Raw genomic sequence first — 26740 nt, 5'->3', positions numbered from 1 at the left:
GAGGACGTCTGCTGCATTCGGGGCGAGCGGTGTACGAAGGATCATCCGGAACCCATGTCTGGCTCTTCACAAATTAAAGGTCGTTGGGAAAGAGGAGGGGGTGCCAGTGACTTTTAGTGTTAGAGCCCTGCCATCTGGGGACCTGTCAACTGTCGGGTCAGGCGGGAATTTGCTTTAGCTTGGAGTGAGGATGGATTTGGGCTGTCACGTTTTGTTTTTATGGATGACAGTCGCTTCCAATGCAGCAGGATATGCTGTAGTTTCAGGGTTTTAAATGTACTTCCTCCTTTAGGCTTTAGGATCGCTGGGTAGGATGGGTTTGGCGAGGAGAGATAGAGCTGGTTGAGTGCTGTATTGCAGTCTGCCTTGAGCTAAAAGCTCTCAAGGGATGAGTCCTGCCCAGAGATTACACTGGTTATAAACCTGAGGACATTAACTGCGTCACTGGGGGCGAAGGATGTGCTTGACTGATCTCTTTGTACCGGAATTTTTGAATCAGTTTGCACAGATTTATGCATATATGCAAAAGCCCTATCTAAAGGGACTTGTAGGTCATGAGATTCTAGAGTCAGAAGGCATCTTAAAGGTCGTTTAGTTTGGCTTCTTTCTCTTCCTTTTCCCCATGGTCTCTCCTTTTAAGGCTAGTCCTTCTACTAATACTTCAGACCCTATCTGTATATTCATCTGCTCCTTCTTAATGTAATCAAGCTTCTCTATCTTAAAACAAACCCTTCCCCCACCCCCACAGCTGTCACCTTTTCCCTTCCCACTTCACAGCAGGAAATTTGATAGAGTTGTCTATATTTATTGTCTTCCATTTGCTTACCACCTACTCACCCCTTAACCTACTGCAGTCTGATTTCTGTCCCATCATACCACTGAAACCTGTCCGTCAACTTAATTGAACTTTTCAGTCCTTATTTGATGTCTCAGCAGCTTTTGACGTTGTTGACCGTGGCCTCCTTGACGGAAAGCACTCTTTACATGTGTTCTTGGATGCCTAGCGCCTGGTTTGACTCAGACCTCTCTTTTGCAGATCACCCTCCTCTAGTTTGTTATTCATTGCTGGTGTTCCTCAAAGGCCATCTTCTCTCAATTTTCTGCTCAGGCAATCTCTTGTAAGCCCATAGCTACAACTGTCTATATGGCAGTGATTCTCAATATTTTACCTCCAGTCCAGACCTGCCCTTTAAGTTTCAGGTTAATACATCCAACTGCTTATTTAAAATCAAGGCCCCTGAAACTCAGCTTTTTCAACTCCGAACCCAGGATCTTAGCCCACCTAACTTGTGTAGATGCTCCTCGACTTAACGATGTAGTTACCTTCCGATAAACCCATTGTAAGCTGAAAGTATCAGAAGTTGAAAATGCATTTAATACACCCCATCTACCGAATATCATAGCTTAGCCTAGCCTACCTTCCTTACACATCCCCAGAACACTTACATTAGCCTACAGTTGGGCAAAATCATCTAACATAAACCTATATTATAAAATGTTGAATACCTCATGTCATTTATTGCTGTGCTGATAGTGAAAAACAGAATGGTTGTGTAGGTCCTCAAAGTACAGTTTCTGCTGAATGCCTGTCACCTTTGCACTACTGCACTGCACTCAGTGAGATAGGAATATCTCACTGAATGATACCGTCATCCACCCAGTTATATAGGCTGGGAATCTGGGGGAGGGAGAGGGTGGGTAACCCTTTATATCTCCCCTCTGCCCTATCCATGTCCTCTGCCCCATACCCTGGTAAAATTTGTCAGAGTTCTGCTCCTGCCCCCCATAAAGGTATTTAATTAGGGCCAGAGACTCTGGTTTGGGAGAATGGTTGCTTTAAACTAGATCCAAATCACCCACTGGACTAGCTGGATTGGTCACATGGGTTCTGTCATTTTAACCTAAAAATCTCCTGTCTGTCCACCTTTCCACATCTTCATTTTTACCTCGTTTTCCCAGACTACCATCATTTCTGGTCTGGACTACTGCAGGAAGCTTCCAAGTAGTTTTTTTGTTTTGTTTTGTTTTGTTTCGTTTTGTTGTTTTTTTGGTTTTATTTTTTGGACGGAGTTTCGCTCTTGTCACCCAGGCTGGAGTGCAATGGCGCGATCTCGGCTCACTGCAACTTCCATCTCCCGGGTTCAAGCCATTTTCCTACCTCAGCCTCTTGAGTAACTGGGATTACAGGTACCCGCCACGACACCCGGCTAATTTTTGTGTTTTTAGTAGAGATGGGGTTTTACCATGTTGGCCAGACTGGTCTCAAACTCCTGACCTCAGGTGATCCGCCTGCCTCGGCCTCCCAGAGTGCTGGGATTATAGGCCTGAGCCACTGTGCCCAGCCTCCCAAGTAGTCTTCTTAGAGTGTATGGCCCACCTCCATTTCATTCTGGACACTGACATTGATTGTTCCTTGGCATGCCCATTACTACTTAAACCCCTCCTCAGCAGCATCCCATTACTTTTTAGAGAAAACCAAATCCTTAATGAGGCCTTCAAGACTCTTTGTGGTTCTGCTCCTGCTTCTTTCCACTCTCTCTCTTAACTCTCTGTCCTCAGGTTATATGGTAAATGAGCCTTTCAATTCCTTCAGCCTGTAGTTTCTCTTACCACAAGGTCTTTGCAAGTGGTGTTTCCTTTCTTTGTAACGTTCTTCACCACAACCATTTACCTCCTACTCAGACATCATTTAGCTACCCAAGGGAGGCCTATTCTGACCCCACGTTGTAAGTAAGGATCCTTTGTTATATACTCTTGAAGAACTGTATTCCTCTCCTTAGAGATTTTTTTGTTGTTGTTACTTTAAGTGTGTGTTATTATTTGCTTCTACCACTTCACCTCAGTGAAAAGCAGAGAACATATAAGTTATTTAGTCATTATCAACTGCGCTTTGTGTACCTTCTGGGACTTAGGTACTCAATACATTTTTGTTGAAAATGAATCAATCTCTGAACACTCTGGTGATAGATGGTATATTACCCTAAAGCTTGCCTGTAATGTCATACAGCCGTGTTACGTCTTTGTTATCTGGCGTTCCATGTAACTTTTACACGTAGTTACTATTTCTGCTGTTTAAAGCTATATGGAAGGTGTAAACACAATTCTTTTTCCATGTAATAGCTACTCAAGCTATTCGTTTACTTGAATACAGGTTACATATCTCCTCAGATTTTCTATTTTACAAGTTAAACATCCCCCAATTCCTAGCATATTTCATATTCCAAATGCTTAATCATTTAGACTACCTTCCTCTGGAAGTAACCTAATGTTACTGTTTTGTCAACTTTTCTTCTGAAATGTGCCCAGAGTGGAACACAGTGATCAGAGAAGAATGTACTTGAGCTATTATTCTCTGGAGATGGACACTACCATTATTCATGCCAGATAAAATTGTATTAGTGTTTTTTTCTACAGTAAATCACGTTCTTGGCTCATAACTGAGCTTGTAGTTAATGAAAACTCACGTTCTTTTAAAATCAGCTCCCTAGCTCCATTCTAGGTTTGGAGCCATTTTATTGATCCTAAATCAAGACCTTATCCTTTTACAATTCATTTTTTTAGGTCATTGCCTGTCTGCTATTTGTTGAGGTAATCTGGATTCTTAGTTCTTTCATGTTAGGAAACATAGTAGCTGTCTCTTCTAGTTTGGTTAGCTCTGTAGGATTAATAATCGTGACTTCTGTTTCTACATTTGTGTTATTGGTAAAGGATAGAATAAGACAGGGTCAGAAATAACCCTTGAGCATATGCTGCCAGTGACCTGTCTCTAGACTGATACCCATTAATATACTTGGGTACTGTTGCTTAAGTACAGATATATCTCATTTAATCCCAACAAAACAACCCTGCAAAGTAGGTAGTATTATCTTTGTTTTTTGCAGAGAGAAAGAGAGAGAGAGATTTAGTAACTTGCCGAGTTCACATAGCCAGCAAGAAGCAGGGTCAGGATTTGAACTCAGATCAGCCTGGTACTGTTACCTAGTTCACCAACTTAGGTGCAAGAATGTAATGAAGACTAGGTTTACCTCACCTAGAACTTTTTGGACATAATAATATTCAGAAACTATCTTCTACATTTTGGAAAATCTGAACAACTTTGTCCCATCTGATTGTCTATCATTTCTTCTGATAGCCTTTATTTTCTAGTAATTACTGAGTGATGTTTAGCAAATATAGTTCACCTTATTGCAATACTTTTATTTGTGCATATTTATGGAGTACATGAAAAATTTTTTACATGTGTATAATGTGTAATGATCAAGTCAGGGTACATGAGTCCAATATATTAAGTATAGTCATCTACTCAGCTATCAAACATTGAACTTATTCCTCCTATCACTGGATTTTTTTTTTTTTTTTTTTGAGATGGAGTCTCGCTCCATCACCCAGGCTGGAGTGCAGTGGCGTGATCTCGGCTCACTGCAACCTCTGCCTCCCGGGTTCAAGCGATTTTTTTGGTCCCATATGAATGACATTGGTATTTTGATAGGGATTTCATTGAATCTGTAGATTGCTTTGGCAATATGGTCATTTTAATGATATTAATTCTTTCCACAAGCATAGGATTTTTTTTATTTTCTTTCATAGCGTTTTGTAGTTTTCCTTGTAGAGATCTTTCACCTCCTTAATTAAATGTATTCCTAGGTTTTCGGTAGCTATTGTAAATGGGATTGCCTTCTTAATTTCTTTCTTGGCTAGATCATTATTGGTGTATAGAAATGCTACTGATTTAAAGGTTTTCTAAACCTACAGATATATAATCAGCAAAGACACAATTTGACTTGCTCTTGTCCAGTTTGGATGCCTTTCATTTCTTTCTCTTGTCTAATTGTTCTGGCTAGGATTTCCAGTACTGTGGTGAATAGAAGTGGTGAAAATGGGCATCCCTGCTTCATTCCAGCTTTTAGAAGAAAGATTTCACCTTTCCTCATTCAGTATCTATTAGCTCTGGGTTTGTTATATATAGACTTTATTATTTTGAGATATATTCCTTCCATGCCTAATTTGTTGAGAGTTTTTTAATCATGAAGGGATGTTGAATTTTATCAGATTTTTGTTGTTGTTGTTGCAATACTTTTTTTTTTTTTGAGACAGAGTCTTTCTCTGTTGCTCAGGCTGTACTGCCGTGGCGTGATATCTCGGCTCGCTGCAACCTCCACCCACTGGGTTCAAGCAGTTCTCCTGCCTCAGCGTCCCTAGTAGCTGGGATTACAGGCCTGTGCTACCACACCCGGCTAATTTTTCTATTTTTAGTAGAGACGGGGTTTCGCTATGTTGGCCAGGCTGGTCTCGAACTTCTGACCTCAAGTGATTTGCTTGCCTCGGCCTCCCACAGTGCTGGGATTACAGGCGTGAGGCGCTGTGCCCGGCTGTTGCGATACTCTTTTTTTTTTTTTTTTTTTTTGAGACGGAGTCTTGCTCTGTCGCCCAGGCTGGAGTGCGGTGGCCGGATCTCAGGTCACTGCAAGCTCCGCCTCCCGGGTTTAGCTGGGACTACAGGCGCCCGCCACCTCGCCCGCCTAGTTTTTTGTATTTTTTAGTAGACACGGGGTTTCACCGGGTTAGCCAGGATGGTCTCGATCTCCTGACCTCGTGATCCGCCCGTCTCGGCCTCCCAAAGTGCTGGGATTACAGGCTTGAGCCACCGCGCCCGGCCTGTTGCGATACTCTTAATGGTTTTATATTTCCTTTTTGTGGGGGGCAGTTTATTTTGATCTTGCACTTTTGATTTGCTTAATTTTGGTATTCTGACATCATCTTGTAAGTGAGATTTATATTCACTATGTAATTGAAGTTTTTTTTTATGTCACTGTTGCTATTGATAGCACTAGTAACTTGTTTGTCTTGCTCTCTCCTTTCTCTGACCAATGAAGCACCGTATATAGTATATCTGGGAAATTGGCTGAAGAATATAATGTGTGATGTTACTCAGTGTACAGTTTATAGGTCATCAGAAGATACCACTACCTTCCCACTACTGGAAAAGAAAAAGAGAAAAGTTTTCCACAGTGCCTAAACTGTTTTGTATGCTTATCTTTTAAAATTGCCAGAAATCTCTCTTACTGGAGATTCAGCAGTCCCTTTCTGAAAATATACATACTTTAATGCAAATAAAACCAGTGGATCTCTTTCTTCATAAGTCCTTAAACCCAGTCGAGGTAATCTGTTTTGTAGAGATGGGAGTAAGATAATGTGAAATAGGAACCAACGAGGGAGAACTTTCTTAGGAGTTGAAAGGGTTATGGAAAGCTGTTAGAGGTAAAATTTATTGAATCTAGTAGTTTTGACTAGGGCAGGCCAGAATATTAAGTATCAGTATCAATATCAGAAGCTTTTGTGGCCTTTGTTTAGAAACCTAGTCATTTGTAACATTTTGTGGGTGAATGACATCATTACCAAATAAACTTTCAGATGAAACTTTGGAACTCAGGCTGTAAATTGGGGATAGCTCATGTGCAGTACCACAAATCAAAACAAATACTATAAAGTGTTTGGTAATCCATTTCCTAAATGAAAGTTTGTCCAAAGTATATCAACTTTCTGCAGTCTTATATGCAGTAGTTATTGGTTTTGTATATCGCTTTAGTGGATATTTTCAAAAGTATCTTCAAATGCAATGAATTTTAGGAAACAAAGCAATTCTTTAAAGCATCATTAGATAAACCCAGAGGAATTTATGTATAGGATGATTCTTTTTTCAAGTATTTGAGTTAAGGTGCAGAAGTATAAGGTCAAGTATATTATCTTAACCATTGAAAATTCTGGAAGTGGCGGAAGAGTGAACCCTTGCAAATACCTGCATTGGGCAATACACTAAGAACTTGCTGTAATGCTTTTTAAAGCATCTGTCCTCTGACTGTGGTATTTTAAGTGAAAATTGCTCAGTGAGATACTCTTTCATATTTTAGTACTGATACCCTTAATATTGCTCTGAGAGCTACCTTATGCTGACTTCAGTTTCCTAGTGATTTAAACTTCTAATTTTGAACTTTTTTTTTATAGTGAAAACGAAATATTCCTTGTGTAGATGTAACTATTTCTGGAAGCCCTAAGTATTTTTGTATGAGTATAATTCATGCACACTTTAAGAGATTTCAATCATGACAAAAAGTACAGTGAATAACGTATATCCATGTGATTACCACTGAGGTTTAAGAAATGTTAACATATTATGATACCTTCTTCAGATATTTATCTTTTAAAAAATAGAACATTACAGCCAGGCGCGGTGGCTCATGCCTGTAATCCCAGAACTTTGGGAGACTGAGGCGGGTGGATCACTTGAAGCCAGGAGTTCAAGGCCAGCCTGGACAACATGGCAAAACCCCATCTCTACTAAAAATACAAAAATTAGCGGGCATGGTGGCACACGCCTGTAGTCTCAGCTACTCGGGAGGCTGAGGCACGGGAATCAGCTTGAACCCAAGAGGTGGAGGTTGCAGTGAGTTGAAATCATGCCACTGTACTCCAGCCTGGGCAACAGAGCGAGACTGTTTGTTTGTTTGTTTGTTTGTTTGTTTAAAGACACTTTTAACCTACCACTATTGATTTTTGACCTACATTTTTCCTCTTATATTTTATTAGGGCAGCCACAAAGAGCACTTCAATAAAATTCAGCTCAATAACTTTAGGAACCTGATCTCCTTTTCTTTGACTTTAAGCTGAAAGTGTTAATTTCTCACAACTTGTGCCTTGTAGATTTGAAACCAAATGAATTAGCATCAGCTGTTTATGAGTAATGCAGGGTATTTTGGTCTTTTGCTAAATTCAGAAAGAACTGCTAAAGTGCTGATAGATTTGCACTAGCCATATAGATCTTTGGTGGAGGAAGAAATGGGAAAATTATTAACTTCAGGTAAGAAATAAGTTAGTCATTTTTGAAATGCAAGATTCATTTCTTTTTAAAATCACCACAAAATAAAGACTTTTAGGGCTGCATTGGTGGGTTTTTAAAAAAGTTGTAAAGTGTTTTTAGTGCTGTGGGCTGATAAACGTTTTTGTAGTTGGTTTGACAAGCAATGAAACTAGCAATTATCACTAATTCTGAGTCTTCCAATGAACCTCTGTGTCAAATTTTTAATTATCCTGCCTATTTTTCTCCTAGAGAATAATATTGATACAATTTTGTGAGATGATAGCAGACAGTTCCCATTGCTGCGAATAGAGCCTGGTATGGGGGTATTATGAATCCTGAATGATTGAACAAGACATTTGTTTCTGAACATCTTAGTAAATTGTCACTTCTGACAATATCTATAGTTTGAATTTTGATATTCTCTGCCAAGCTATTGAATACTCTAAACATGTTATTTATTCTGTTATTTAAATCATTAGTATTATAGATCTAGCTTTAAACAGCTGCTGCGCTGCAGTCCTTTTTCATAAATCTTTCAATAAATCTACTTATCAATCACCAAATTAACTTAAGTATAAGTTAAATAATGAGATGGACCAAGAGTGTTATTGAAATCTCATTTCCACACATTTCTTCTCTTCTTTTGTAGAAGGTAATGAAATGAACCTGTCAGTGTTCCTGTTTTATGAAGTTTATTTCTCTTAGTACAGTGATTGTGATAGTGGGTTCTGCAGACCAGCAAATTAGCATTATCTGAGAACTTGTTAGAAAAGCAAATTCTCAGTTCCCACTTCAGGCTGACTAATTTAGAAACCCTGGGGTAGGGCTTAGCATTCTCTATCAATAAATTCTCCAGGTGATTCTGATGTATGTTAAAGTTGAGAAGCATTCACTGAGTATTTTGAGCTCTCCAATTTAGTTCCTTATACATTGTTGAAGATATTTTTTCCAGATTTCTTTCCAAATGTATACTCAACCTTGTTATTGATAGGTTTCAAGGTTATCGTCTTCTTCCCATTAATACCTTCATCTATATCCAATTTTCAAACTTTTAAGAAAGCATAGCTATTTTCCTGCAGTATAGTTCATTAGGTACCCTGACTGACCTTCCCAAATAAACAATTTAAAATTCTAGATAAATTTTTTTTGGAGGGGAGACAGGGTCTTGCTCTGTCACACAGGCCAGAGTGCAGTAGTGTGAACATGGCTGACTGCAACCTCGACCTGTTGGGCTCAAGCGATCCTCCCACCTCAGTCTCCCGAGTAGCTGGGGCCACGGGTGCACACCACCATGTGCAGCAAATTTTTTTATTTTTTGTGGAGATGGGGTCTTGCCATGTTGCCCAGACTGGTCTCTAACTCCTGGGCTCGAGCAGTTCTTCCACCTGGGCCTCCCAAAGTGCTGGGATTACAGGTGTGAGCAGTTGTGCCTGGCAGATAAAATATTTTTTAAGTAAAAACCTTACATGCATGGAGATAGCTGGCTGAAAAGTAAGGAATAATCAGGCCAAAAACTATGTGAAGGTGAAAACCCAGAGATACAAGCCAAGTACTTTTGCCTTGAGGACATTATTTGCAAATGGCTTTACTTGGAAAACCTAGTTAACTTGTGCTTGTCCTCAGGAAGCTCAGAGAACAGAAGATAAAAGTTGATAGTTTTCTGGTAGAACGTCCTACCTCTACCGGTAAAGATGGTACCCGAAGGGGCTATACATCATAATAAATGAGAACTAGTAATAAACTTACCTTGTCTAAGGATCAGAAAGGAAAATTTCCTGCCTCAAACTTTTGTAGTGATGGGAAGGGTACAGAAATTCCCTGAGAAGTTTTACCCACAAGCTGACCTTCATGCAGGTTTGAATCCTGATTTTATATTACCTGGATGGTATGAAAATCTTAAGCCAGTAATTAAATATAAAAGTGGTACAAGAGTGACGATGCCTTAAATGCCTAAGAATGTCTAAAAAGCAGCAAATACAAAGCTTCTTGGGAGAACCCATCTTGATCTTAGGATTTAGAAAATTCCTAAACATAAAGCTGTAAGAAATATGATCTCACATTCACAAAATGCAGAAAGAAATAAGATGCAATGAATGAGAGCACACAGAAACAATGAAGAGCAGGATCAGAACCTGCAAAGACTTCACATATTGCAATTGGCAGACACAGATTATAAATATATGTATTTAATATGCTTATAGAAAAAAAAATTTAAAATAGGAATGAGGAGCAAGTATACAAAAATGACCAGTGTACAAATTTAATAACAGATTAGACACAGCTAAAGAAAGATTTAGTAAAGTGGATCTGAAAAAATTGCAGTATAGAGGCAAGAAAATGAAAAGTAATAAAAGAGTTAAGAGAATACAGAGGGTAGAGTAAGAAGGTTCAGTCTAGTCAGAATTCCAGGGGCAGGGGAGCAGGGGCATGGAAAAGAATGAAGCAAAGGCAGTATTTGAAGAGATAATGACAGAGAACTGATGAAAAACAACCTACAAATTTAGGAAGCTAAAAAATCCTAGAAAGGATAAAAAGAAAAGAAATCCACACCTAAACATTTTTTAAAGAAACTACATAATACCATAGAGAGGTCTTAAAAGCTGTCAGAGAAAAAAGATATTACCTTCAACAGGTATTTGGGCTGGCAGCTAATTTCCTGTCTATAATAGTGAAAGCCATAAGACAGGGAATAATGTTTTCCATATGCTTAGAGAAAATAATTGTCAACCAAGAATTGTATATCTTGTGAAGAATGGGGGCAAAATTAGACACTTTAAAATAGACAAATACCGAACGTTATAACCGTCAAACCTTCCCTACTAGTGGAAGTTCGAATCAATTTCCTGAAGGCTAAAAAAAAAAAAAGTGACCACTGATGTAAAGTCTGAGATTTAAGAAGGATTGAAGAGTAAAGATGATGGTAAATTTGTGGATATATTGAAATAAATATTGGCTTTATAAAAATGATGGATGTGGAGATTTTAAAAATAGAACTAAATAGGCTGGGTGTGGTGGCTCATGCCTGTAATCCCAGCTCTCTGGGAGGCCGAGGCGGGCGGATCACCTGAGGTCATGACTTTGAGATCAGCCTGACCAACATGGAGAAACGCTGTGTCTACTAAAAATAAAATAAGAAAAACATTAGCCAGGCATGGTGGTGCATGCCTGTGATCCCAGCTACTTGGGAGTCTCAGGCAGGAGAATCGCTTGAACCCGGGAAGCAGAGGTTGTGGTGAGCTGAGATCACACCTTTGCCCTCCAGCTTGGGCAACAAGAGCGAAATTCTATCTCAAAAAAAAAAAACAAAACAAAACAATATTTTATAACAATTGCATCTAAATCAAAAGACTGATTAAAGTATTTTCTGGTCTTTATACTGTTGAAGAGAAAGGTAAAGCTATTCAATTAACTTTAGATTTTGATAAGTGTGTGTATTAGTATTTTCAGAGTAACTACTAAAATAATATAAATAATAGGAATAATTTATAGCAGAAAAACAAATTTTAAAAGGCAAGGAAGAAGTGAAAAACATAGAAAAGGTCAGATAAAGAGGAAGCAAAAATAAAATGTAAAGATCAAATCAAATATATGGTAGACTAAATGCTTCATTCAGACAAAGAATGTCAGATTGGATTATTTAAAAACAAGCAGGCCGGGTGCAGTGGCTCATGCCTGTAAACCCAGCACTTTGAGAGCCTGAGACGGGTGGATCACTTGAGATCAGGAGTTCGAGACCAGCCTGGCCAACGTGGTGAAACCCTGCCTCTGCTAAGAATACAAAAATTAACTGGGTGTTGTGGTGCTCACCTGTAATGCCAGCTACTTGGGAAGCTGAGGCAGGAGAATCACTTGAACCCAGGACACAGAGGTGGCAGTAAGCCAAGATCATGCCACTGTACTCCAGCCTGGGCAACAGAGTGAGATTCCGTCTCAAAAAGTAAATAAATAAAAACAAGCAAAAAAACTTACTGAAACAACATAAAATCCAGCTATAATTTTCAAGAGAGAGCGCTAATACGTATGAATGTAGAAAGATAGAAAGCAAAAGGATGGAAAAAGTCTATCAGGCAAATTCTAACCACAAGGGAGGTAAACTAGTTATATTAGCATGAGACAATATGATCTTTCAAACGAAAGAGATAGCTAGAGATAGGACCCTCAACAATGAGAAAAGGTTTATCCATAAAGGTAAAAACAATTCCAAACTTGTGTGAACCTAATAATTGCCTCAATGTACAAAGAACAAAGTGACATAATTGTAAGATGAAATAGACAAATCTACCATGGTGAGGAGTTTCAAAACTCTGTCAGTAATTGAAAAATTAAAACGACAAAACGGTTACAGCTGAAAATTAAATTAAAAATTCAGTTTCTGGGTTACAATAGCCACTTTTAAAGTGCTTACTAGTGACGTGACAATGGCTGCTATATGGCTGCTGTATTGGACAGCACAGAAAGTACTTTTGCACTGCATTAATTTGGAAGACTTAATATAATTAACAATATTAATAATTGAAGAGTATTGAACACCACATCCAAGGTGCTGATATCTTTATAATATCTGATCATGATGTAGGCAAGTTAGAAATTAATGACAAGAAAAGGCAGAAACATTGGAGACAGGTGAAGATTTCTTAAACAGAATATAAAAAGCGCTAGATACAAAGGAAAAAAATTGATTAATTGGATTTCATCAAAAGACACCGTCTTAGTCTGCTCAGGCTGCCATAACACAATGCTATAGACTTGGTGGCTTAAACAAGAGAAATGTATTTTCTCACAGTTCTGGAAACTGGAAGTTTGAGACCAGGGTGCCAGTATGACTGTGTTTTGGTGACCACTGTCTTTGTGGCTTGCACACAGGCTTCTTGCCGTGTGTCTGTGTGGCAGATAGACAGCAAGATCTCACCATCTCTCTTCCTTTTCTTATAAAGCCACAGTCCTGTCAGATTAGGGCCCTTCGCTTATGACCTGATTTAACCTCAGTCATCTCCTAAAGTCCCTATCTCCAAAATAGTTGGGGTGGGGGAAGCGCCTCAACTAATGAATTTTGGTGAGGGCAGTGGGGAGTGCACATTTCACTCCATAGTAGACACCATTGAGGAGAAAGAAGAGAGTGGGAGAAGGTATTTGAAATACATGTATTTGACAGCCAGGCGCGGTGGCTCACGCCTGTAATCCCAGCACTTTGGGAGGCCGAGGCAGGCGGATCATGAGGTCAGGAGATCCAGACCATCCTAGCTAACATGGTGAAACCCTGTCTGTACTAAAAATACAAAAAATTAGCCAGGCGTGGTGTCAGGCGCCTGTAGTCCCAGCTACTCGGGAGGTTGAGGCGGGAGAATGGCGTGAACCTGGGAGGCGGAGCTTGCAGTGAGCCGAGATCGCGCCACTGCACTCCAGCCTGGGCGACAGAGCAAGATTCTGTCTCAAAAAAGAAAATACAAAAAGAAATACATGTATTTGACAAGGACTTGTACCTGGAATATATAAAGAACTACAAATCAAGAATAAAAAGAAAGGACAGAAAGCCAATGGAAAAATGAACAAAGGATTCAAACAGGCATTTCACAGAGAACTTACCTGTAGCATATGTTAAATGCTCAACCTCATTAGTCATCAGATAAATACAAGTTAAAACCTCAGGGAGATTTTTCCACACCCACCAGAAAGTTAAATTAAGAACACATTGTCATGACAGTTCTGGATTTGATTTTGTTTTGTTTTGTTTTTTTGAGATGGAGTCTTGCTCTGTTGCCCAGGCTGGAGTGTAGTGGTGCGATCCTGGCTCACTGCAACCTCTGCCTCCTGGGTTCAAGTGATTCTCCTGCCTCAGTCTCCCGAATAGCTGGGATTATGGGCACCTGCCACCACGCCCGGCTAATTTTTGTATTTTAGTAGAGATGGGGTTTTGCCATGTTGGCCAGGCTGGTCTCGAACTCCTGATCTCAAGTGATCCACCTGCCTCGGCCTCCCAAAGTGCTGGGATTACAGGTGTAAACCTCTGCGCCTGGCCTGTCATGGCAATTCTAAGTGGTCATGAGGATGTGCAGCAGCTGGAGCTGATGAAAATACATGAGCACAACCCCTTTGGAAAACTAAAAGAATTCCCTAAAACTGAGAGTAGACACACTCCTGGGGAGTGAATATATTTCTATTCATGATTTCTATCTCTGATGACAGAAATTAAGCTAGTGGGTATCTGTGGTTGAGTAGAAGGATAATGACTAGGAGCGGGCAGTATGGGATGCTGGTAATGTCCTCTTCACCTAACTGTTGGTTACCCTGCGTGTGTTCGCTTTGTAGAAATTCACTGAGCCAAACACATACAATGTATATACTTTTCTGTATATATGTTTTTCTTCAATAAAAACTTGATTTAAATAATATTCTTTTTCTTAAACTGGGTAGCAGGTTTATGGTGTTTTATGTGTTACCTATATTTTATACATATTTTATTCCTGTTCAGTGTTCAAAAAAATATAAAAAGTGGTAACTGCTTTGTTGTTAATTTGAGCATCTCCTGCACCTAGCACAGTGCCTGGGACATTATAAATATTTATTAAATATTTGTTCTATGGAACGGAAGTAGGCTAGTAATTTCTTTTTGCTTTCTAACAGCTGATTTTTGACTCAATTATTTGTAAATATGATTTCTACTCAGTTATCTCTAAATATGTAAATACTGTGTTTATATTTATTAGTAAGCTGAATTTGTTAAATAAGAAACCTCTCAATATTAAGGACACATCATAAATTATTAGCATGCTGTGTTATAGTGACTAAAAGTAACATCAACAATTGAGATAAGTATAGTGTGGCCTTATGGATGTAAGTCAATACATCATGCAGCATTGAAGATGTGCAGTTTAATAGACCTTCTAATATTCTCGGGTGTCTCACTGTTTCTTTTTTCTTTTTCTTTTTTTTTTTTTTTTGAGATAGGTATCACTTTGTCACCCAGTCTGGAGTGCAGCGGCGTGATCAGTGCTCACTGTAGCCTTGACCTCCTGGTCTCGAACCTCTCACCTCAGCCCCCTGAATAACTGAGATTACTGGTTTGTGCCACCAAGCCAGGCTAATTTTCTTTTCTTTTTTCTTTTTCTTTCCTTTTCTTTCTTTTTTGTAGAGTTTGGGTCTCACTATGTTGCCCAGGCTGGTCTTGAACTCCTGGCCTCAAATGATTCTCCCTCCTTGGCCTCCCAAAGTGTTGAGATTATAGTTTTGAGTCACTGCACCCAGCCTTACTGTTTTCTTCAGTTGTTTCTGAACAACTGGAATCTCAGCTATCTTTTTCCATTAAATCCCGTGTTCATTCCTCCGTACCATGCTGCCGCTTGCCCGTTTTTGCATTTCTCCTTTCTGCTTTCCTGAACATCCTGAGTCTTACTGGGCTGGCATTCCCTTGTTGGGACAGGGGAGAGGCTGTAGGCCTTGGATTCTTGTTCTGATTCCTTCTCCAAAGAGTTTTCCCTTTTTCTTCCCCTTTCAAAACAACATAAGTGCAAAAGCTTTGTCAGGATGTCGGGAATTTAAAAAGCTTCAGAAACATTTTGTTTCATTTAACATTACTCTGAAACTTTTTAGAGTAAGAGTACCAAGTCGCTGAATAAAACGATCTTGAAATTAAATGATATTTTACAATTTTGAAAACACCTTCACAGATCTTTCCTTATTAGATTCTCAGAGCAACCGTATGAGTTTGCACTGTCAAAATTCAGTTCAACAAACAAAATCCAACTAACAGAAAAATTCACAGCTAACATCATATTTAATGGTTGAAGACTGAAAGCTTTCCCCCTTAAGATCAGAACAAGACAAGGATGCTTTCGCCACTCCTATTCAACACTATTGGCGGTTCTAGGTGGGGCAGTTAGGCAGGAAAAAGAAAAGACATTTATATCAGAAAGAAAGAAAACTATATTTACAGATGACATGATCTTATATGTAGAAAAATCCTACAGAATTTACCAAAAACAAAATTGAAACTAATAAATGAATTCAGCAAAGTTGCAGGATACAAGATTATTATCTAAAAATCAGTTGCATTCCTATATGCTAGCTATGGATAATCTGAAAATGAGATAGAAAATATTCCATTTTTAATAACATCAGAAAGAATAAAATACTTATGAATAAAGTTAACCAAAGAAGTGTAAGATTTGTACACTAAAAAACAGAAAACATGTTGAAGGAAAGTAGAGATCTAAATAAATTGAAAGACGTCCTGTGTTCATGGCTTGAAAGTCTTAATATTGTTAAGATGGCAGTGCTACCCAGATTTATCTACAAATTTAATGCAATGCCTGTCACAGTTCAACTGCCTTTTTCCCGGAAATAGACAACCTGATCTTATAATTCATATGGAATTGTAGAGCCATATTTGCCACAACAATCTTGAAAAAAAGCAAAATTGTAGGACTCATACTTCCTGATTTCAAAACTTACTGCAAAACTACAGTAATCCAGATGGCATGTCACTGGCATGAGGAGAGTCATGTAAACCAGTGGAATACAATTTAGAGTCCAGAAATAAACCCATACATTTATGGTCAGTTGATTTTGACCAGGGTGCCAAGATCATTAACTGGGGAAAGAATAATCTTTTCAACAAATGTTGCTGGGTCAACTGGATATCTACATGTTAAAAAAAAGAATTTGGATCCCTGCCTCACATCACATACGAAAATTAACTCAGAATGGATCAAAGACCTAAACCTGTTAAGTTCTTAGAAGGAAACATAGGTGAAAATCTGTATGACCTTGGATTAAATGGTGATTTTTGAAGATATAACACAAAAACACAAACAGTGAAAGAAAAAAGTAGATAAACTGGACTTCGTTAAAAACTTTCATGCATCAAAGGACACTGTAGAATGAAGACAACTCACAGAATGGGGGAAAATATTTGCAAATTATATCTCTCATAAGTATACATATTTTATATATATTGTTTGTATCCCGAATATGCAAAGAACCCTTTCAACTCAACAAAGATAAGACAATGCAATTTAAAAATGGGCAAAGCATTTGAATAGAATAGACATTTCTCCAGAGAAGATGTACAAATGACTTAGAAGCACATGACAAGATCTTCAACATCATAGTCTGTAGGGAATTACAAATCAAAACCACAGTGAGAGATAACACTTTACACCCTCTAGGATGGTCATAGTATTTTTTTTTTTTTTTAAGACAGTAACAAGTTTTGGTAAGGAAGTAGAGAAATTAGAGCCCTCATTGCTGATGAGAATGTAAAATGATGCAGTTACTGCACAAAAGTTTTGCAGTTCCTCAAAAAAACTAAACATAGAATGACTCAGCAATTCTACTCCTGGGTATAGACCCAAGAGAATTGAAAACATATGTTCATACATTAACTTGTACATACATTAACAAGTGGCATTATTTATTCATAGTTGCCAAAAAGTGGAAGCAACCCAAATGTCCATCAGCGGATGAAATGATAAATAAAATGTGGCATATCCATACAATGAAATCTTACCCAGCCATAAAAAGGAATGCAGAAGCCAGGTGCAGTAGCTCTCAAGTGTTACTATTGCTTTAGGAGGTCACAATGGGAGGATTGCTTAAGGCCAGGAGTTCAAGACCAGCCAGGGCAACATAGACCCAGTCTCTACAAAATAAATAAATAAAAATAATAACTATCACATGCTACAACATGAACCTTGAAAACATTATGCTAAGTGAAAATCCAGCCACAAAGATGACAAATTGTATGATTCTGCTTACATGAAATGTCCACAATAAGCAAATTCATAGAGACAGAAAGTAGATTAGTGGTTGAGAAGGAATGAAAGAAGGGATGAATTGAGACTAACTGCAAGTAGGGACAGAGTTTCTTTTTGGGGTGATGGGACTGTTCTGGAATTAGATAGTGGTTATGGTTGTACAACATAGTGAATATACTAAAAACCATTCAAAGGCTGAGTGCAGTGGCTCATGCCTGTAATCCCAACACTTTGGGAGACCCAGGTGGGAAGATTGCTTGAGGTCAGGAGGTCAAGACCAGCCTGGGCAACACAGCAAGACCCTCTTTCTAAAAAAAAAAAAAAAAAAATTTAATTACCTAAGTATGGTGGTGCATGTCTGTAGTCCCAGCTACTTTGGAGGCTGAGGTGGGAAGATCACTTGAGCCTAGGAATTCGAGGTTACAATGAGCTGTGATTGTGCCACTGGGCTCCAGCCTGAGTGATAGAGCATGACCCTGTCTCTCAAAACAAAACCCTCCAAAAAACAAAAACCACCCAAGTATACGTTTTAAATGATTAATTTTATATTATATGAAATATATTGGCTGGGCGCAGTGGCTCACGCCTGTAATCCCAGCACTTTGGGAGGCCGAGGTGGGCGGATCATGAGGTCAGGAGATTGAGACCATCCTGGCTAACATGGTGAAATCCCATCTCTACTAAAAATACAAAAAATTAGCCAGGGCGTGGTGGCACATGCCTGTAGTCTCAGCTACTTGGGAGGTTGGTGCAGGAGAATTGCTTAAATCCGGGAGGCAGAGGTTACGGTGAGCCAAGATCGCGCCACTGCACTCCAGCCTGGGCAACAGAGCAAGACTCCATCTTAAAAATATATATATATGTCAAAACCGGCAATGAGAACTCCATTAACATTTATTGTATATTCCCTGAGTGGTGCAGGAGAATCAGAGCTTAGAATCTTGTGAGGAAGGCATGGTACTTAAATAAGTCTAATGTAAGGCAGCTTGTAATAAGTAGTACAAAGACAGCTGAAAAAGCACAAAGGAGATATTCAATCTTACTAGGAACCAGGGAGTTTCATAAACTTGGCTTTGCAAGGTGGGAAAGATTTTCACAGGTGGAAGGGGTTTGAAATAGGGAATTCAGTCAAAAGGAATAGTGTGAGTGAAGGAATGGAGTTTGGAATGTGAGGTACCTGGGATCGGGGTGGGGTGTTGAGGTAGATGACGCAGAAAAATAAAGACGAATCTTGCATAGGTGACTGTGAGTAGCATGCGAAGGAGTTTGGGCTTTATTACTTAGGAATCGTATTTTTAGTTTCAGGTCATGTCTGCTGGCGGAGGGAAGGCTGAGTTGGAGGAGAACAAAAGTTAGAACCAGGGATACCGGTTATTACCATTGTAGTTTTTTAGGAGAGGTGATATAGCTGAACTAGGTTATGGTTGTGAGACTGGAAGGGAGGCACATCTGAGTGAGTGCAGCAGACTTAGTAGACTCTGGGTTGTTTATGTGTGCATTCCGGGGATAGGCAGTGACGGGAAGAATGACCCTGAAATCTTGAATTTAATGACTTGAAAGGATAATGATGGTATTAACAGATGAGGAACCAGCAAGACAAACAAATGAAAAAGTGAATACTGAGGAGGAGGAGGTACCACTCTATTTGGCATTTAGTCATTGGTGATTTTGAAGACAGCAATTACAGTCAAGTGGCTGCTGGAAAGGATTTCAGAGAATGGTTGAAGAAGATAGCCATAGGATGAGAACATGGAAGGCAAGGAAGGGAGACTTGAGAGGTTTGGTAATAAAGAGAAGAAAGAAAAGGTTGCTAGTTTGAAGTGAGTTAAAAGAATTAGAGAGTAGAATTAAAGTAGAATTACGGGATTTTTACTTTTTTAGTGACCCGTGAGAGGCTTACTGGCAGTGTGCCAAGATTCAAGAGCTCAAAGATTGGGCAGGGTGGTAGTGATGGGATAGCCGGGCATGGTAGCTTATGCCTGTAATTCCAGCATTTTGGGAGGCTGAGGCGGGCGGATCACTTGAGGTCAGGAATTCGAGACCAGCCTGGCCAACATGGTGAAACCTGTCTCTACAAAAAATACAAAAATTAGCCGGGTGTGGTGGCGGTTGCCTGTAATCCCAGCTACTTGGCAGGCTGAGGCAGGTGAATTGTTTGAACCTGGGAGGTGGAGGTTGCAGTGTGCCAAAATCGAGCCACTGCACTAACTCCAGCGTGGGTGACAGAGTGAGACTCCATCTCAAAAAAAAAAAAGACGGGAGGGAGCCTTCTGCCTCTTTAAACATTTGAGATGCGTGTCCTGAGATGCTTCTGTGAAGTTAAGAATATTAATTTTTTGATACGAATCTGAGAAAACTAGACATCCAAATATGCCATATATGGTAGTTAAAACAATGTGGTACTAGTACAGAAATCAGAAGTTAATGAAGTAGAACAACCAACCCAGAAATAAAAGCAGATATACCTGAAAACTTCACATACGAGATTTAAAATCAGTGTGGAAAGCTGGAAATCACCCATAGTTTCATTCTACAGTCAGTTGTTTTTCACGTTTTGGTGTGTTTGCATTTAGTTGGTTTGCTATACTTTAAAAATAAATAATGCTGTAGTCTGAGCGTGGTGGCTAACACTTGTAGTCTCAGCACTTTCGGAGGCCGAAGCAGGCAGATCACATGAGGTCAGGAGTTCGGGACCAGCCTGACCAACCTGATGAAACCCATCTCTACAAAAAATAAAAAGTTAGCCCGGCTTGGTGGTGCTTGCCTGTAGCCTCAGCTACTCGGGAGACTGAGGTGGGAAGATGGCTTGAGCAAGGGAAGCAAAGGTTGCAGTGAGCTGAGATGGCGCCACTGCACTCTAGCCTGGGTGATAGAGCCAGACCTTGCCTCACACACATACACACAAAAAACTGTAAAGTAAAATTTCTGTATACAATTCTGTAATATGAACTCTACCTTAGTGTGTTATGAGAATTTTGATCCTTATATGATATATATAATCAAGTGCAGGTATGTTGTAGTTTACAGAACCATTACTTTGAAACAGGACCTTTAGGTTGCTCCTAATTCATCACTGTTAAAATAATGCTGTAGGAAACAAATTTTACATAAAAGTTTTCTATATTTGAAATGATTTTTGTGAGACAAACTTTATTTATTGTAAAAATAGTTCCAGCAGTTCAGAATTGTGAAGAGTGAAGGTGTTTCCTTCACATCTTCTTGTCTTTCTCCTTGGTGGTAATCACTGTGAACAGTTTAGTGTGTATCTTTTGAAGTTTAGTTTTTATTTTTTTGTAGAGACAGGGTCTTGCTTTGTTGCCCAGTCTGGGGTGCTGTGGTGTGATCATAGCTCACTGCAACCTCATACTCCTGGGCTCAAGCAATCCTCGCACTTCAGCCTCCCAAGTAGTTGGGACTACCGGCATGTGCCACCATGCCCGGCTAATTTCTGTATCTTTTGTAGAGACAGGGTCTCACCATTTTGCCCAGGCTGGTCTGGAACTCCTGGACTCAAGCGATGTCCCTGCCTTGACCTCCCAAAGTGTTGGGATTACAGGCATGAGCCGCTGCACCTGGACTAGTTTCTTTTGAATTTCTGAGTAGTATTCAATTGTATGGCTCTCCTATATTTTCTTCATTCATCTTTTGGTAGACATTTGTGTTGTTTCCATTTTTAGGCTATTATGAGTACAGCTGTTGTGAACATTTGTGTGCGTGTCTTTGTGTGGATGTGTTTTCATTTCTTTTGACTAAAAGCCTAGGGGTGCACTTGTTGGGTCACATTAACTTTGTAGAAACTGCATTGCATCTTTGCCAGTATTGAATGTTGTCAGCCTTTTATATTTTTCTTTGCATGCTTTTCCCCCAAAAGACCAAAATGGGAATTGTTTCCTTGTCATTATAAACTTGTAAAGGAATTCTAAAGTTCTGAGGGATGCCAGGCAGGAGGTTCATCTATGTGAACAGTTATTAGTTTGAGAGAGAGAATGTCAAGGATATCCCTAAAGGCTCTTCAAGAGATAACTATAGGACATACAAGTTTAACTTATTTCTACCCCATCACTTCTAGTCCCACGTGACTTCAGAATTTTAAGAGAAGTTATTATTATAGGAATATGTAGCACAGAGGGATTCCATAGGCCTGAAGATTAGTACTGATGGCCTTCCTTGCGTTATTCTAGGCCAGTACTATCCGATGAAACTTTCTGCAGTGATCTAGCCACATGTGGCTCTTGAAACGTAGGGCTAGTGCAACTGAAGAATTGAATTTAACTAAGTTAATTTTAATAGTGAAATATGTGTAGTGGTTTCTTTACTGAACAGTGTAGCTCCGAAATGTTATTTTTCAGGAAAGATCCTCTAACAAGAAATAGTTGAGTGAGACGTGTTAGCTGAGCTGGCCCTGGGGCAGGTTTGTGTTTTCAGTCCTTCCCTTTCCTGTGACAGAAGTGAAACCAAAGCCTAGAGAACCACAGAGGAAGAACCAGTGGATTCATAAGCGTGACAGTTCAGGTAGGGGAAGCTGTTTGGTAATGAGCTCTTTTGGTCAGATGCCACACTCTTTATTTTTCTTTCTGTTTATTTTGCCCTATTAAATTATTTGGTAAAGAGTAAAGCCTACTTTAATCCATTTTTTTAAGTGGACCTTTGGACGAACGTATGTGATTTAAATTCCAAAACTGTGCAGTGTTGTCCAGAAGAGTCCTGATTAAATCCCCCCCGTTTCTTTGATGAAGATAAGCAAATAATCTTTCTGCACATGAAAGGCTTTCGAGTAAGTAATGATGTAATTACCTCACTAAAGTTTCCATTAAAGGTTTGTTGAAATTTTCATTCTTTATAGTAGCAATGAGTTTATAAGTTTTGACATTTTAAGTTGTTATAATGAAGACATTTCTATACCCTTCAGATGGCTAAATGTTCTAATAACATATAAAATGCCTATCAGTTTTATATTTTCATTTCTTTTTTTTTTTTTTGGAAACAGAGTCTCTCTGTGTCACCCAGGCTGGAGTGCAGTGGTACAATCTCAGCTTACTGCAACCTCCGCCTCCTGGGTTTGAGCAATTCTCCTGCCTTAGCCTCCCGAGTAGCTGGGACTACAGGCACACACTGCCATGCCCGGCTAATTTTTTGTATTTTAGTAGAGATGGGATTTCACTGTGTTACCCATGCTGGTCTTAAACTCCTGAGCTCAGGCAGTCCTCCCTCCTTGGCCTCCGGAAGTGCTGAGATTATAGGCGTGAGCCACCACGTCTGGCCTTTGCTTTTGTTTCTTCACAGCTGCATGGCTGTAGTGGTTGGCTTTCATTATTGTTTCCTAGAGGCAAGGTCAGTGTTAGAAAAATTGTGGAATTTTCCGTTGACATTGCTATGGTGAGTAGACAGCTACTATTTATAGAGACTTATACTTTGTTGAAAAAATGAGATGCCCTGCTTGGCTTACCATAAAAACACAGATGCTTCTGGATTCCAGTAGGGAGGCCTTTTGTTCACAGCATCTGTTTTGGTTGGCCAGCCAGATGACTTCTGTGGATTTTTTCACTCCTTTTGAAGGACACTTGACAAATAAACAAGTTTATAAATGAGTTAGCATTTTGTAAATGTGTTTTATTACTTTAGCTATATAGTTCTGTGAAATATTTTGAACTATTAGGTCATTTTAGCTCAATTTTCTCACTTCCTAAATAACCTTGAGACGATCAGTCCTTTGTTACATGTTCTTTGGATTGTTTATTCTGCAGTAGAGACAGGTTTGTATTGATCTATAAATTTTTGTGTTCAACAAACGTTTAGTAAGTACTCACTGTGTACTAGGCCCTGTACTAACACTGGGAACTACAGATGTGAGCAAGATATAGTCTCAGTCTTTGAGAAGTTTAGTGTCTTATATGCAATGCAAACATGTAGACAGATGATAAAAATGGAATTGAGTGCTTCCATTTGAAGTTTATTTCATCAGTTTAGTGGGGAGGGCAGGTGTCTAGGAATGCCTTCCAGAGAAAGTAATGTCTAAGTGGAGAATTGTAGAGTGAGTGGGAGTTGTCCAGAGACGGAGCAGGGGTTAGCAGGGGAGATTATATAAAAGAAAGAAGCTTGCAGGTGAAAACGACCCTGGGAAAGTGGAAACTGAAAAAGTTCAGTACATTTCTGTCAGATGGCTGATCAAGCTGTGACTTTAGGCAAAATGTTATCAACATTTGTTGAACACAGAAATGCTGTCTCTTTCACAAAGCAGACTTGTGACCTAGACTTTATTCATCTCGTACTCAATTAGTGATTTCCAAACATTTATCATGAATTTCATAAGTAAAAAATGTTTTGATTATGTACCCTCATGTATTGATTATATGACAATATTTATTTATAGATGGTACATAGCACTCAAAGTTATATACACAGTAGAACATGTATGAAGAAAAAAGGATGAGCTAAAGATGACATGTACAATATTCTCATAGTGTTAATTTTACTAAAAATACAGAAAGTAGGCCAGGTGTAGTGGCTCACGCCTGTAATCCCAGCACTTTGGGAGGCTGAGGCAGGCAGATCACTTGAGGTCAGGAGTTTGAGACAAGCCTGACCAATATAGCGAAACCCTGTCTCTACTAAAAAAATACAAAAAATTAGCCCGGGTGTGGTGGCACGTGCCTGTAGTCCCAGCTACTTGGGAGGGTGAGGCAGGAGAATTGCTTGAACCCGCGAGGCAGAGGTTACAGTGAACCGAGATCATGCCACTGCACTTCAGGCTGGGTGACAGAGCAAGACTCCATCTAAAAAAAACAAAGAAACCCAGAAAGTAAAGTGGTACATCATTATTCTTTAAAATCTTCATTTAATATTATGTGATACAGCTGCTCAGAGGGCTGTTTCTAAATTCAGTTTATTTTGATACTTGAATGGCAGTCAAAGCCTGGAACAAAATGGAGGAATTTGGCTGCACTTTCTAAATCATATTCTTTTTTCCCCAGACTTATTCACCATTTATGGAAGTGCTTTATTGAAATGTGGCTGGTAAATTTCCATCTATTAGTTTTTCTTGCAGATTAATAAAAATATACTTTTATTATGCTAATAAATGAGTTCCAAAAGTCACTGTAAGTCTTCATTTGGAAGATATTTTAAAAAGTTGTAGAATATTCTGTTTCTGACTTTATAAAATATGAAGATATGAGGTTTTGGTGTCTTTTTCTTTTAGATTATATATATTGTTGCAACAGCAGAATCACTTAGCAATGGAAATGTTTCCAAATATCCAATTTTGAAATGCTCTATTAGGAAAGAGTTTTCTCTCTCTCTCTCTTTTTTTGTTTTTAAGACGAAGTCTAGCTCTTATCCCCCAGGCTGGAGTGCAGTGATGCCATCTGGGCTCACTGCAACCTCTCCCTCCTGGGTTCAAGCAATTCTCCTGCCTCAGCCTCCTGAGTAGCTGGGATTACAGGTGTGCATCACCACGCCTGGCTAATTTTCGTATTTTAAGTACAGATGGGGTTTCACCATGTTGGCCAGGCTGGTCTCGAACTCCTGACCTTAGGTGATCTGCCTGTCTCAGCCTCCCAAAATGCTGGGATTACAGGCGTGAGCCACTGCGCCCAGCCGATTTTTTTCTCTTTTTCTTTTTTCTGGAAAAGCTGAAAAGAATTTTGACATGTTGCTAAATATTTTTATTTTATAGCGGCAGAATGAGTTTTTTTGTTTTTTAATATCTTCTTGGTAGCATACTACTTATAACCTCTTCAGAAATATTTAGCAAGTTTGGAACTCTAGTCTTTTTATTTTAAAAAAATTGTGTAACTCATCTACATTTAACAAATCTTTTAAGTACATTTCTTGTGACTAGTGAATCTGTATGGATTTAAAAACAAAAAAAAAGATAATGAGGCCGAGGCAGGTGGATCACTTGAGGCCAGGAGTTTGAGACCAGCCTGGCCAACATGGTGAAACCCCATCTCTACTAAAAATACAAAAATTAGACGTGGTGGTGCACAACTGTAGTCCCAGCTACTCTGAGCTGAGATTGCGCCACTGCACTCCATTCTGGGTGATAGAGCAAGACTCTGTCTCAAAAAAAAAAAAAAAAAAAAATTTCAGCAGCTACTCCCTATCTCCCAGAGTAGAGTAGAGGAAGAGTCTATATTGATACAATTAACCTCAGTGACATCTGTGGTACCTTGTTCTGACTTAATTGCAGCAATAGTTTACCTTTGGAGGAAGCGGTTAAAGGCTTTTGTATCAGATGCTATCACTGTAACTTTATTCTGAGAATTATTATTATTATTATTATTATTATTATTATTATTTGAGATAGAGTCTCACTCTGTCGCCCAGGCTGGAGTGCAGTGGCACGATCTCGGCTCACTGCAAGCTCCGCCTCCCGGGTTCACACCATTCTCCTGCTTCAGCTTCCCAAGTAGCTGGGACTACAGGCGCCCGCCACCGCACCTGGCCGATTTTTTTGTATTTTTAGTAGAGACTGGGTTTCACTGTGTTAGCCAGGATGGTCTCCATCTCCTGACCTCGTGATCCACCCGCCTCAGCCTCCCAAAGTGCTGGGATTACAGGCGTGAGCCACTGCGCCCGGCCAGAATTCTTTTTTAAAATTCCAGTCAAAGCAGTCATTTCATCAGTGGTTACAGTTTTCCTGTAAAGCACCTTGTTTCATTTACAGTTAAGAATACCTCCCTTTTAATACATTGTTCCTTGGTATCTTACAAAATTGTATTTCTTGTATATTTCATAATTACCCAACAAATACAAGATGAAAGAATCATCTATATTTTTATCCAATTGTTTAGCAAACCCCACACACTGTATTTTGTCCTGATATCTTCAAGTCTTTAGGGTTTTCTAAGAGCTTTTGACTATACTTACCAATAAAAGAATACATTTAGTTTGTCACCATTTTTATTTCTGTGTATAATTTCACCTATGGGCCATGGCTTTTCTTAGGGAAACCTTAGCAGTATCGACACTAACTTTCATACAATTTTGTGAAGTGTCACATTAAATAGCCTGTGATTTTAGACATAGGTGGAAAAATTATAGACGTTTAACTCTTGCTGTGAACACTTAAAAGCCTGGTGGATTATGAGGACTTTGTGCCATCAGATTATATCTTAAGGTAGAGTAGACA

The 26740-nt window shown here is 39.2% G+C and overlaps 1 protein-coding gene across 9 annotated transcripts in view; it reads left to right on the top strand.

Moving 5' to 3' along the window:
- LOC111525784 (leucine-rich repeat-containing protein 37A3-like) overlaps positions 1-26740 on the top strand; it is a 510962-nt gene that overhangs the window by 83241 nt on the left and 400981 nt on the right. The window lies entirely within an intron of this gene.

The sequence above is a fragment of the Piliocolobus tephrosceles genome, chromosome 16 (genome assembly GCF_002776525.5).
Source record: "Piliocolobus tephrosceles isolate RC106 chromosome 16, ASM277652v3, whole genome shotgun sequence".
Lineage (NCBI taxonomy): Eukaryota > Metazoa > Chordata > Mammalia > Primates > Cercopithecidae > Piliocolobus > Piliocolobus tephrosceles.
Note: the sequence above shows the minus strand (reverse complement) of the source record. Positions and strands in the feature narration are given on the sequence as shown.